The following is a 14,853-nucleotide window of genomic DNA, read 5'->3' as shown; positions in this document are numbered from 1 at the left end:
CAAAATACAAAATATGAAAGTAAATAGAAGACCAGTGAAGGGGGAAGGGGGAAGAGATGTGAGGAAAGAAGCATTGACTTCTTACTCTCTCTCTTACAGTAAAATAAGGCATTAACATCAAATCACAACTTTTTGCTTTTCCATAATAGTATGAACAAGGCATTTCTATAAAGATCTATCAGTCTAATCTGTAAAACCCAAAGTCACAGTTTAGGTTATTTGCACATTGAACACAAAGTTCAGAAGCAGCCTCCATGTGGAAACAAAAGTACTTATGTTCTTTTCCTTAATCAAAGTAATCAGTTTTGCCATTTCAGTGAACTCCATCAACTTCTGCAACCATTCTTCTATGGTAGGAATTGAAGTGTCCTTCCATTTTTGCACATACATATATAATCTTGCTGTTGTCAACATATAGTAACAACATTTCAATTTTTTCTCAGTTCTTTTTCCATTAGGCCCAAAAGGAAAAGTTCTGGTTTCATTTTTATCTCCATTTCCCCCCCCAAATATGTATTAAAATATGAATCATACTCCTTTTTTTTTTTTGCTTTATCACATACCCACCATAGATGATAAAAAGTCCTTTCATTGCTTTTACACTTCCAACATTCATTTGACATACCTTTATACATTTTAGATAACTTATCTGGTGTTAAATACCAATGATACAGTACATCATCTTATAGAAATTTCCTTGTAGATCAAACTTCACCTTAGTTTTCTAAGAGACCCAGTGCCATAATGAAACATAGGAACTACCTTATCCACCTATCCAGCACGATCTAAATTGGCTGGGTGTTATGATGCCCTACTTGTGGCATATACGAGGGGAAGTGTCCTTGTGTGCATTATCAAAGCATCATGCAAATAACATGAATTGTGTCATCTATATACTATGCAGATGTCACAAGCTGCATAATCGATGTGATGATGTGCATGATATTATCATGGTTTCAGCTGAATGTCTAGGGCCATAACATGGTTCAGTTATGAACAGATGCATGTTGTTGATTCAACATAAGCTGGACAAAGACTTCCTTTGTAAGACAGCTAAAAGATGCTAGCTTTATTGTTAAAGGGAAGACAGATATATTCATTCTCTTGAGCACTCATTTTTTCCTGTCCTTTCATCTTTCAATACAGTGGCAAACTGATTAGGAGAGCTTTTTGGCTTTATTATTGTTGAATAAGGAAATCAATGTAGGTTGTTTTTTTTAATGTAATTTTGAAAAGAGCCCCAAACAAAACATTCAAGAGAGAGAGAGCCTCTTCTATCAACTTTCAATGACTTTCCTCCTGATTGCTTCAAAGAACAGTAAATGTTTTATGTAAGTGGGCCACAAATGAGCTTTCTCAGGACAGACTTTCACAATTATATCCAGTATGCAAACTTATAGTAACGTGGAATGGCATAAAGAATGATTGCAAGGTCAGCATTCTCTTGCACTATTTTTTTTTCTCAGTTGAAAAATCTCTTGAAAAACCATTTTGGATGCATTGATCCAGAAACCAACACATGAATACATCATGGATCAGAATGCTGTCTTGATTGTGACACTATCTCCAGATCAGAGGGGTTGGACTAGATGACCTACAAGGTCCCTTCCAACTCTGATTATCTGTTATCTGTTAAGTGGGTCTCTCATTCAGCAGATCTCACCTTTCCACCCCACTTCCCCAGTTCGTCAAGTATCTAGCATCCAAAAATAAACTTCATCAAGGCATGGAGATTCAAAGCCTTGTTAATATTATTTATTATAATTTTTAACTTTCTCTTCCACTTGTGAACAGTGAACAATCTCTATGTGGAGGGTTTTATTTAGACAAAACTTCAACCTCTGGAAAGAATTCACTTTTTGAGATGAATGCTTATCTATATGTTAGATAGACATCCATCCATCCAGACACAGACAGAATGGTTGGATTCCATTATAATTTTTAAAAAAAACCCTTTCCCGCAGGAGATTAAAATAAATTTAACAATCAGGACAGAAAACATTGTAAAATTATAGCAAAATAATCGTGTATCAGAAGCTTAATGCAAACATTCCAGGTCAAGTATTTTCATAAATTACCTTTGTGCCACATAGGAATGAATAATTATATCTTTGCTCATGTTGCTCAATGGTCTTCTGGTATTTGTTGTATCATTATAAGAATGGGACATCTAGTTTAAAGGCAAAGGTTATAGAATTGATATTTGCTCATTAATAACCATTTAAAATGTGACAGGCTGTAATAGTTTTTGACCTTTTTTATGCTTGCTTGCCCTATAATAGTTGTGAAATTATTAGGGACTGACAGCTATAAATAAAATTAAATAATGGGATTTGGCATCTCAGAAGTCCTTATTCTTTTTTTCATCAATGTTGCTGGAAAAATTGATGATGTCAAGCAAAAATAATTGCAAGCTGCAGAGTCTGTCAGTTATATATTTTTAAAAAAAACCGAAGAAGCGCTGAAGTGAAATTAGATTCCAACTAAAATACAACTCATATTCAGAAATGCTTGTTTATATTGTACCATCATTTCAACCATTTAAAACATATGATGTCCTCACAGAACTCCTATATATTCTTGGCACAAAAATTGGGCTTATTTGGTATATCATACTCATTTCTTAACTTTAATCTCATAATGTAGCAAAGACAAATTACCTAGCACAATCACAATTTTTTTTTTTTTAAGAAACTGCTATTTTTCTTAGGTCAAAGTATAAGAATAAAGAAGCATTTAGAAGAAAATGGCAGCCAGTTCAAACATTTAGTAATATTTATACAGTAGATTGTCTAAATTATACCCTGTATACTGCTAATATGGATGCTAGATGGGGTGGACCAGGTTCTAGTATTTCCTTAGTGACTTTAGATCAACTACTCTCTTTCCGTCTTAGAACAGTCAAAGTCAAAAAACTTTTATTTACTAACCTGTACGGGATCACCACAGTAGATTAGGGTCCACAGTTTTCAAAGAAGTGCATTTCTTTGAAAACACACACACACACATACACATACACACACACACACACACACACAAAGAGGAAGGGGAAATGCACTTCAAGATCATCTTCTGCTCCTTCTTCATGCTTGCGTATGTCATAATGCTCAGAGTTTAAAGTTATCCTGAATAGCCATGTAGCCTCCATTCCACTGTTTCTTCTGTCTTTTCCCATACATTCAGTAACTTCTCAATTTGCTAGGAGGGACAGATGACAGTGGTAAGTAAAAAAAAAAAAATCTTATCTCATAAGTGTCAGATGATGAAACCTTTTGAGTGTGTTGTGAACTTTCCTGAGAGCAAGAATATGATCTGAGGAAGGATTGTTGAAAGTTTTTGTAAATGTGACAGAACAATTTCTTGATATAAAATACATTATAGGGGTAGACAAAGCTCAGTATCTAGTTAGCTACATCCTACTAGGAGGAGAATCAAAAGAACACATGTTTTGTCCATGTGTGCCTCAGAAAAAGGCTGGCAGGAAGGTTAGAAATTTCTAAACAAAAAATAGGCAGAATGATTGACAAAGAGGGTCTAAAGAATACATCCTTAATCCTCTATCTAAACATCAGAACTAGTGGGATTGGATGTCTGTTTCCAACAACAGGGCCATTTTCAAAATCAGTGAAGAAAAGTTGAGGAATAAAGAAAGGAATGTTGGACTAAATAGGCTAACACATTTAACATATATTCCAACCGTATGATATATTTGTTTGTTTGTTTGTTTGTTGAATTTATATAGAGCTATCCATCTCATGCATGTGACTCTGGGCTGTGTAAAAAAATTAAAACACAAAGCTAAACAATCAATATAATTGAAACTCAATCATTTAAAAAACAGGTTAAAAACTGCTTGCCAAGTATACGGTAACAACAAAAAGGGGAGAGTACATTCTAAACTTATACACAAAGTAGTTGAATAACCTTAACAAAATTCACAGTTCCATGGGATCCCCAGGCCCAATGGCAAAGCTAGGTTTTGAGGGCCTTTCTGAAATGGGATGATGGCAATAGCAATAGCACTTAGACGTATATACTGCTTCATAATGCTTTATGGCCCTCTCTTAGCAGTTTACAGAGTCACCATATTACCCCCACAAAAAATGTGTCCCCATTTTACTTTGGAAGGATGGAACGATGAGTCATCCTTGAGGCAGTCAAGATCGAACTCCTGGCAGTTGGCAGAATTAGTCTGCAATACTACATTCTAATGGCTCTTCTGATCCTATACAATTCTATACAGAATTCAAGAAGTAAGGCTCTTTAGTTGAATGGGACATAATCCTTGTTAAATACATAAATGATTGTTGGAGGCATTATCCTGAGTGGTTTTAAGAAGAATCTTCTCATCCTCTCCTTAAGGAAATTTACAATCTGCTAGAGATGTAGGAAAAACTATAATCCTAGAATTATCCTGGTAAAAAAGAATGTCCAGGTTCTCTACATGTCATCTTTTTACTGCCACATTCTTCTTAATGCTTACTTAGTTGAGAGTAAGTTCTACTGAACACGAATATAAATTATTTCTTGAATCAGACTGAGTATCATAAATGGTGGTGCCACACACAACTTGTCCATTTTCTATTTAACATATAGAGGAACCAGTAGAAATTACAGAACACAGGTGGGCTTTTTTTTTTAGTAAAGGTACCCAGATAACTTTTACAAACTCTTTCCTGAGTTTTGGAATCTGGACAAAGAAATCAGATGATTTCTCTAAATCTGTCTGGAATCTTCAACAAACTTTCAATGCAGGACTGTTCTTCATAGTGACATTGTGATGCCATTAAAAAGCCTCATAAAATAAATTTTCTGTTACTCTTTCCCTTGGGGTTCAGTTGAAACGTGGAGAGTTGGGGAGGCTGTAAACTGTCAGAGTGATGGTTGTACAAGTAAACACTGGGCATTCGTGCATATCCCTCACCCATTATTTAAGTCTAAGAGCCCCAACTCCTCCTTGAAATTAAAAGCAAAATGCTGTTTTTCTTCTGAATGACTCTCTGAAGCAAATGCATTTTTCAACAAATTAAATGAGAATGGCTGGAAATAATTCAAATAAATATCTTTGCCAGACATCAAGTCTGGACTATTAGGCAAAATTCTGAAACCTGCAACTGAGAAGGAAACCCAAATTCAGCACCAGATGTATCAAAAATAAAATAAAATAACACCCCAAGTCTAGTACCCTTCCTTTCACTAGAGATTATGTTTTTAAAAAACATGACCTTAAAGGGAACCCACATGCCAGCCCAATTATCTGACATCTTTTCATCTTCCCTAGATTGAGGATGGACTTACTTCAGGTATGACCTTATCATCCACTTTCTTGGTAGATAGATATCCAACTTTCCCTCCCTCATTCCCAGGATGGACTTGTCCATGCAGTTCACAAGAAATCAAAAATCAGCTACTAATGTACTTTAACAGGGATCTAAGGAACTCCTTCATGTTGTTTATCTTGTAACAATAAGATACATTGGTACACCAAGTTTCTACTTTCTTATCCCAATAACAATATCATCAATATTGCAGCCCAATTTTCCATGGCAGCAGTTCAAACACATCATCAAACATTGTACTTCTGATTATCATCTTTTTTTTTTACAGACTTTTACATCTCATTGAATAGGCACCATTAATAGCAATGAAGATTGTGCATGTATGTGTGTACGTGTAGGGCAGGAGTGTCAAACTCAATTTCATTGAGGGCTGCATCATCAGGGTTGTGTTTGACCTCAGGCAGACCAGGGTGGACATGGCCAATGTGGGCATGGCCAGCTTGATGTCACTCGTGGCAGTGCACCTGCAGTGGCCCGAGAGCTGTGCCAGCAAAAATGGGCTCCCGAGCTCCATTTCTGGCTGTGATGGCCTCCTGCAACTCTCTGCCATCAAAAACAGAGCTCGGGAGGACCACATTTCACTGGCACAGGCACTGCGGGCTGGGCCTTTGCTGTTTCCAGGGCGGTCCCATGAACCAGATCTAAGCACCCCATGGGCCAGATCTAGGCCTTGAGTTTGACACCCCTGATGTAGGGGGTCTGGAAAAAATGAAGCTGTTGGACATTGTGCTATCTTTGGTCTGCAGTGCATCTAAGCACTCTTAAAAAGAAAGGGGGTTCTGCCATTCCCTGGTCAATGTGGAGGAGAAAACATCATTGTGGGAAGAGGGGAAGACCTTGACTATGTATCAGAATGGTCAAATAAATGGCAACTTCAAATCTCAACAAATAAATGCTCTGTCGTACATATTGGCAAAAAAAAATCAGAAAATAAAATACAGGCTTAATAGTCAAGACCTTGTTGATGATCCAAACTCTGTCAAAGATCTTGGAGTACTCATCTCAAATGACCTAAGTGCTAGAGCCCACTGTAACTACATAGCCAAAAAGGCATTAAGAGTTGTTAATCTAATCCTACGTAGCTTTTTCTCTGGTAATATTACACTAATAACTAGAGCATACAAAACATTTGCTAGACCAATACTTGAATACAGCTCATCAGTCTGGAACCCACATTATGTATCTGATATTAACACAGTTGAGAAAGTCCAGAAATATTTCACAAGAAGTGTTCTCCACTTCTCTACTCATTGCAGAATACCTTATGCCACCAGATTTGAAATTTTAGACCTAGAAAACCTAGAACTATGCTGCCTTCGGTCCCATCTAAGTATAGTATATAAAATCATATATTGCAATGTCCTACCAGTCAATTAATACTTCAGCTTCAACCATAACAACACAAGAGCAAACAATAGATACCAACTCAAGGTTAATCGCACCAGACTTGATTGCAGGAAACACGACTTCAGCAACAGAGTGGTCAATGTCTGGAATACTCTACCTCAGTGGTCCCCAACCACCGGGCCCCGGTCCGGTACCGGTCTGTGGATCATTTTCTACCGGGCCGCCGGTTTGCTGGGCGCCACCATCTTGTTTCAACAAGAAAGTGCTTCCGGGTGAGCTTTTCTGGATGGAAAACGGCATTTGGGTGCTGAAGGAATCCTCGTGCCTTAGTTTCATCGCAGGGGAGTGGTGGCTTAGAACGAAGATGGCGGAGGAGATTAAGAAAGTACAAAAAAGCACAAAATAGGTACAAAGGAGGAGTTGAAGGTGGCGGGGATAAGCGGGGGACGGCTGGCTGGCCGGTCGCTTGGCTCGCCTTGCCTTGGTCATGCGTGCTGATGCCGGTACTGGGCCATGAATCATTTTGTGATGCCGGTACCGGGCCATGGCACAAAAAAGGTTGGGGGCCACTGGAATACTTTACCTGACTCTGTGGTTTCTTCCCCAAACCCCCCAAAACTTTAACCTTAGACTGCCTACTATGGACCTCACCCCTTTCCTAAGAGGTCTGTAGGGGGAGTGCATAAGCGCACCATTCGTGCCTACCGTCCCTGTCCTATTGTTTCTTTTATATATTTTTACACCTATTATCTTGTAAGCAATTGACAAAGAAAAAAGAAAAAGAAAGAAAAAGAAAAGGGAAATCCTGGAGGAGAGAGGAATTGAGGGGGGAGGAAACCTTGCAGCTTAACACTCAAGATCATAGAAGGAAATCCCTTTGGCCAAATGTCTGTGAAGATCATAGTCGCGTCAAAGGTGTTCCCCCTCCCCCAAAACAGCAACATGGCCTGTTTCTTTCCTTGAGGAAGAAGTTTTACTTCCTCTTCATTGGTTCTGGCAGGATGGTGAGGGCAAAGGAAGGATTAGTTCGGACAGGATTAGGTCTCTCTCTCTCTCTCTCTCTCTCTCTCTCTCTCTCTGTGTGTGTGTGTGTGTGTGTGTGTGTGTGTGATGGCAACTCCTTCCATCGTTTTTTTTTTTTTTACCTCACACTTTTTTCAGACATGATCAAGCTTGATATTTAGCACCTTGTGTTTTACAAGGCTGGCCCTAAAGACTGTATAGAAGATTGCTGTGCTATGCTAAGTGATGAAAGAGTCACTCACCAGGCCAGTCAGTTGATTATTCTATAGAAATAGAATCACTCTGTTTTCTTTCTCGCACAGCAAAAAAATTTTTTTGAAAAAGCTTACTGACTGAGAACATTTGTTGGGCTTGAATGCCATAAATCAAGGCAGCGGGGCTTTCCTTAAGAAGGCAGACTTCAGGCCCCCCAAGCTGTCCATAAGAGGCAATTATTCGAATCCATCTTTTATAAAATTCAAGTCTTAAAACAGAATGACAGCTCTTGCATAGAGGCACAAAGAAGCTCTGGTTTTATTACTGTTAAGTTTGAGCAATGAGAGGCTGAACCAGAGCACGAGTGCAACAGTACTTTATTTTACAAATAAAGGGCTGACCGTGCTTGCCAAGCCTGGAACTGGCTCGCAGCAATCAGCAGCCAGTTGGACCCCGCAGCCTGCTTTTATAGCTGGCTGCTGGGGAGAACCGACCAATGGGAATGGGGGAATAACGCCCACACAAAGTGAGTGGACCTGAGTGAGAACTCCTTGAGTCCTCAGGACATAACACCCCTTCCCCCAGATGCGAACACGCATAGTCCTTGAGGTAGATGGGGGTTTGTGTTGGCGCCCGAGCGCGCAACTCAGGAACATTGTCTGACTGTTCGGTATCAGTCTGTGACGGTTGAGCTGGCATAGTGTCGCCAACACTCTCTCTGGACTGGGCATCCTCGGAAACCACCGGGTTGGTTTCTGGAGTCAAACTCTCGTGGGTTGGATCCGGTTGATCAACTCTCTGGGCGCTGTTGTCCGAGTTTGGGCTGACCGGAACGACCGCTGGCGCAGACTGGTCACTGGGTGCGGTGTGGCTGGGTGGCGGATGGGACGGTTCCCCTTCGACTGGAGACTCTGGATTCTTGTTTACGAGGTTACTGAGGCGCCTTCTGAGTTGATCTATGTGTCTCCTCCAGATGCGACCATCCTCCAGCCTGACTCTATATGATCTCGGCCCGGTGACGGCGATGACCTCGCCGGAATCCAAAGTGGGTCCCCAGCGAAATTCCTTGCGAATATCGGCTCCTGTAACATAAAATGTCTAACCCCGAAGTGGAAGCGAGGGAGAGTCAGGGCAGTATTGTGGGTGCAGTCTATCTAATACAGTCCTCAGGCGCCGCCCATCAGAAGTTCCGCTGGGGACTTATTGGTGACTGCACAGGGGTTGAGTGCTGGCTCATCAGGAACCGTGAGAGTTTGTGGTGCCAGTCATCTCTGCCAAACCTAGCGAGAGCCTCTTTGGTGGTCCTGACGGCCCTTTCAGCCAACCCATTACTCGCAGGGTGAAATGGGGCTGTGAAAATGTGGCGAATGCCTAGGTTGGCTGCAAAACGGCTGAATTCTACTGATGCGAACTGTGGGCCATTATCGGAGACCAAGGAGTCGGGTAGTCCATGGGTAACGAACAGGCGCGTTAACACGTTGGTGATTGCTAGTGTGGTGGTCGTGGATAGCTGCGCCACGCCTATCCACTTGGAATAAGCGTCCCACGACCACTAGGAACATCTTTCCATGCACGGGCCGGCCAGATCGATATGGATTCTAGACCAAGGGCGCTGGCTCTCCCATCTGGTAGGGGTGGCGATGGGGAGCAGGACGGGATTCCTGGCAAATGCTGCAGGAACTTACCCAATTGACAATGTCCTCATCTAGACCCGGCCACCACACGTAGCTGCGTGCAACGCCTTCATTCTCACAATGCCGGGTGTCCCTCGTGCAACGCTTCCAGGACTCGGGTACGCAGCGAGGTCGGGATGACCACTCGAGTGCCCCACAGTAGACAACCCTGCAAACTGGACAGCTCCTGCATGCGAGTCTTAAAGGGTGCGAATTTGTTATCAACATTGCCTCCCGGCCACCCCTCCTCACCCAGTCGAGCACCTGGGCGGCGTTTGGTCTGCCTTGGTTTTGGCGGCGATGTCAAGGGCAGTGATGGGCAGGTCCAACTGGGTGATTTCAAAAATGGCATTGACAGGAGCTGGGTCTTCAGCCGGAGCGGGTAAGGGGCAGCGACTGAAGCGTCAGTGTGGGATAGAGTTTTGCCCGGGCGGTGGATAAGTTTGTATGAGTAGGCCGCTAGGAAAAGTGTCCACCTTGTCATCCGAGGGGAGAGGACTTGAGGTGTCTGTTTGTCGCCGGCCAGGAGGCCCAGGAGGGCTTATGGTCGGTGACCAGTTCAAGAAGTGGCCAAAAAGGAATTCGTGAAACTTTTTCACGGCTGCAACAGCTGCTAGGGCTTCCTTGTCTATTTGGCTGTAATTTCGCTCCGTGGCCGAGAGCGTCCTGGAGAAAAAGGCGATGGGGGCCTCGGCGCCATTGGCGAGTCGGTGACTAAGGACCGCCCCAATTCCAAAAGGGGATGCGTCTGCTGCCAGTACTAAAGGAAGGTTGGGGTCAATTGGATGAGCACTGCCTCTGACGTAAGTAGTGATTTGACGGCGTTAAACGCCTGGTCTTCTTTATGCCCCCAGTGCCACGGTGACTTTTTGTCTAGTAATCTGTGTAGGGGTTCGGCTACTGAGGCTTTATGGGGCAAAAAGGATGCATAAAAGTTTAGGAGTCCCAAGAAAGCTTGTAGCTCCGTTTTGGAGGTCGGTGTGGGAGCTTCGTGGATCGCCCTGACCTTGGACTCCAGGGGTGAATGCCAGAGGCGTCAATTTTATAACCCAGAAAGTCCACCTGTCTAGTGGCAATGGCGCATTTTTCTTTTTTTAACTTGAGGCCATGCTGTCTGAACCTCTCTAACACTGCTCGCACTCTCTGGAAGAGTTGGGGTCTGTCCCTGGCCGAGACCAAGATGTCGTCAAGTAGGGTACTACACCAGGAGGCCCTGTAAAATCCGGCTCCATGAGGGATTGAAAAATACCGGGGCAACACTTACGCCAAATTGGAGACGCTTGCATGGAAGGCACCCCTGTGAGTGACGATGGTCTGAAGTTCCGCTGTTTGGTTATCAACAGGGAACTGTTGATATGCTTGAGACATGTCCAATTTAGCAAAAATACTGCCCGGTTCGAATGTGTGCAATAAGTGCTGAATGACGGGCACGGGTAGGCGCTAACTTGTAAATATTTATTGATTGTTGTCTTGTAGTCCGAGCAAATTCTCAGGCTACCATCTTTTTGAGGGTGTGACAATGGGCGTCTCCACTTGGCGAAATCTGTTGGCTCAATGACCCCTTGTTTTAGTAGTTTATCCAATTCAGCGTCTAGTTTTGGTCGAATAGCAAATGGAACTCTACGTGGTTTTAATCTGATTGGGACTGCCTGGGGGTCAACGGTGAACGAGATGGGGTTCCATTATAACACCCCAGCTCCTCGCTGAACACATCTGCGTAGTCAGTGAATAAGGAGTCAGTGTCTGAGGTTGAGACAGCATGGACTCCTGTTAACCCTAGGCCGAGGTGGGGAAACCAATCGAGCCCCAATAAGGTGGGTAGATTGCCGTTAACTACCACTAGAGGTAGGTGGCCTTTAAAAGCTCTAAAACTGACAAAGAACTTGCCTCTGCCGATCACGGAATGGCCTTCCCCTGGTAGTCCTTCAGACCGAACTGGCATCTCTGAAGCCGGGTAGTAGATAGGCTGGGGTGGAGTCTCTTGAGGGTGTTCCATGAGATTATTGAGAGCGCTGACCCTGTGTCAACCTCCATGTGGCACGGTTTACCTTCTAGGGAAACGGAGAGAGAAATTTTACTAACAGAGTGGCAAGTACGCCTGGCAAGGCGGTGCGTCGCGACAGTTTAATACTTGCCTCTGTGGTCCCGAGTGCGAGGACGGGGTCTTTGTGCAGCGCTTTGGGGGCTTGGCAGACTCTCGCAATGTGCCCCCTCTTATGGCAGTTGTTGCAAACGGCTCCTTTAAACTTGCAGGTGGCCCTTTGATGTGATCCCCACAGGCTAGGCACAGGGTGATGTGCTTGGGTGGACCGGTGTATTCTTGTTTGGCCCCTACCTGCGACCGTCTGTCATTGGTGAGGCGATGGACATCGTTCTCATCGTTGTGGCCTTCCTCCGCTTCCACCTCTTCGGAATGGACTGGGAACGCTGCTAGCTTGGCGCTTGGGCCCTGAATTTTGGTGGCTGAGTTCGTTGCTAGCTCGGCTGCTAGGGCCTCCTCTACCGCTTGCGTGAGGTTGAGGTCTTTTTAGCTAGCAGTCGCCTCTGTAGGTTGAGATCCTTGACCCCACAAACCAATTGATCGAGGAGCATGTCCTCCAGGTATGTTCCAAACCCGCAGTGCAGGGCTGCTGTTCTGAGGGCGGCCATATATTGGTTGATGGTCTCCTTACCTGATTGCTTCCTCATTCGGAACGTGAACCTCCTGGCGATTTGTGAAGGCCTGGGAGCGTAGTGGTTTGTGAGGATCTCAAGCAACTCGGACCACGGAACGTTTTTCAATTCTCTCGGCGCCACGAGTGCTGCAGCGGTATCGTAACGGTGGCTCCGCAGTAGATTAGGAAATAGGATTTTTCCGATGCTCTCCCGCATCCGACAGGCCGACCGCATCGATGTAATGATTGAAACGGTTCTTATACGATTCCCACTTCTCTTCGTCTGGTTTAAACGCCGGGAATACTGGATTGGAACTCATGGTGCTGGAACGGCTGGGCTACCTGCGGGAGAAATCTCTCTGGGACTACAAACGCTCGTGAGTTACTAGTGATATCAGCTCTGGAGAGGTTTTTGCTACCTCTCTTTCTCTCTCTCTGGGTTACCACGTTGGCTGCTAGCCGTTGGAGGTGTCTTGATTCGCGCCAAAAAGTGGGCATTAGTGACTCTCTACAGCGCTGTGCTGTGATTCCTACTGGCTCGAAATTCAAATGACACCCGTTTGAATTTCGCGCTAAATGCAGAGCGGCTGCAGCTCGCAGCGCTTCACTTTCCCGTGGCGAGGCTAACAAGCGGCTACAGACGCTTCTAACTATTTGACTCAGACCGCTTTCTCTGGCTGCGGATCTGCGTTTGCTCTTTTTGATCGCTCGTTTCGCTTAGCTGACCGCTCTCTGGCTGCGGATCAGCGTTTCCCTTGTCGCCAGCCGATCGCTCTCTCTGGGCTGTAGATCGGTGGCTAGTGACTCAGCGGTTGCAAGGTGCTTCTGGTAGCCATCCCATCCTCGTCGCCAGTGTTAAGTTTGAGCAATGAGAGGCTGAACCAGAGCACGAGTGCAACAGTACTTTATTTTACAAATAAAGGGCTGACCGTGCTTGCCAAGCCTGGAACTGGCTCGCAGCAATCAGCAGCCAGTTGGACCCCGCAGCCTGCTTTTATAGCTGGCTGCTGGGGAGAACCGACCAATGGGAATGGGGGAATAACGCCCACACAAAGTGAGTGGACCTGAGTGAGAACTCCTTGAGTCCTCAGGACATAACAATTACCATGTAGTTAAAGCCTCCTTATATATCTTTTTATTATTCATGGCTGTTCTATATTGTTAACATTGATCTTTTCTACATTCCAAAGAGGGGATCACTGTTTTTCGTAATATTCTCACATTAAGGCAATATTAGCTAACATAATTCTTTCCCCATGTCAAAATTTCAAGCAATCTTCTTCATCCCGCTGAACCTCTGGGCTTGACTCAGATGCTTCTTAAAATTTCCCAGCTGCCCAGTTTACTAACTTTTCCAGGACTAAACTTCTTTTTCCCTTTGTCTTCTCTCCCTGAGGCTTCTTGGAATATATATGATATCCCATCAATTCAAGAGTATATGGCAAATGCATCATCAGAGCAATAGAGATTTAATGAGCTATGTTATAATACTTCACCAGAATATCGCTGATGGCGTTCTGCTGTTGCATTGCACTCAAGCTGCATCAGGCAATTGTCCTGCGAGGGCGATGTGGAGGTCAGGCGGATGACTGTGCTCCAATAGGAAAGAAAAGGCAAGGAGAAGGAGACCTGAAGGCTGATTTTTTTTTTTTAATGCACATACTTATCTAGAATTATGATCCATTTAATTCAAGGATCTATTTTTCATAGAACATATGTAGAGGACTGTCAGTTAATTTTATGAAGGTTTTCATGGGCAGTGAGAGAAACCTCTTCATACCTCTTTCTCAGCCTGCTTTAGAATTTTTTCTGAATTATGTCTTGGGTGTTTGGAGCTTAGCTTATTTTGTGAGATAGGGATTTGTTGGGCTTGAATGCCATAAATCAAGGCAGCGGGGCTTTCCTTAAGAAGGCAGACTTCAGGCCCCCCAAGCTGTCCATAAGAGGCAATTATTTGAATCCATCTTTTATAAAATTCAAGTCCTAAAACAGAATGACAGCTCTTGCATAGAGGCACAAAGAAGCTCTGGTTTTATTACCATGTATTTAAATCCTCCTTATATAAACCTCTTCATACCTCTTTCTCAGCCTGCTTTAGAATTTTTCTGAATTACGTCTGGGGTTTTTGGAGCTTAGCTTATTTTGTGAGATAGGGATGATGGTGGTTTCTGTGTTATGGAAATATGTATCAGTCTGCAGCCTTCCCAGCTGCTCTGCTTCCTGATCTGAAAGAGCCTCATGGGACAAATTATTTCATTACACTTTGCTGTGCTAAAATTTACATGGCAAAAATTATACCCAGAATAGCAATAGCAATAGCACTTAGACTTATATACTGCTTTACAGTACTTTACAGCTCTCTGTAAATGGTTTACAGGGTCAGCATATTGCCCCAACAATCTGGGTCCTCATTTTACCCACCATGTAAGGATGGAAGGCTGAGTCAACCTTGAGCCTGGTGAGATTCAAACTGCCAAATTGCAGGCAGCCGGCAGTCAGCAGAAGTAGCCTGAATACTGCACTCTAACCACTGTGCCACCACAGTGAATAATCTTTGTCATAGTGCTGTTATGGTTTTATTTTGGACATTGCCACAGCATAGAAAGGTGTTAAATCAATCCA

The sequence above is a fragment of the Pseudonaja textilis genome, chromosome 3 (assembly GCF_049901715.1).
Source record: "Pseudonaja textilis isolate UNSWEBS1 chromosome 3, rPseTex1.2, whole genome shotgun sequence".
Taxonomy (NCBI): domain Eukaryota; kingdom Metazoa; phylum Chordata; class Lepidosauria; order Squamata; family Elapidae; genus Pseudonaja; species Pseudonaja textilis.
Note: the sequence above shows the minus strand (reverse complement) of the source record.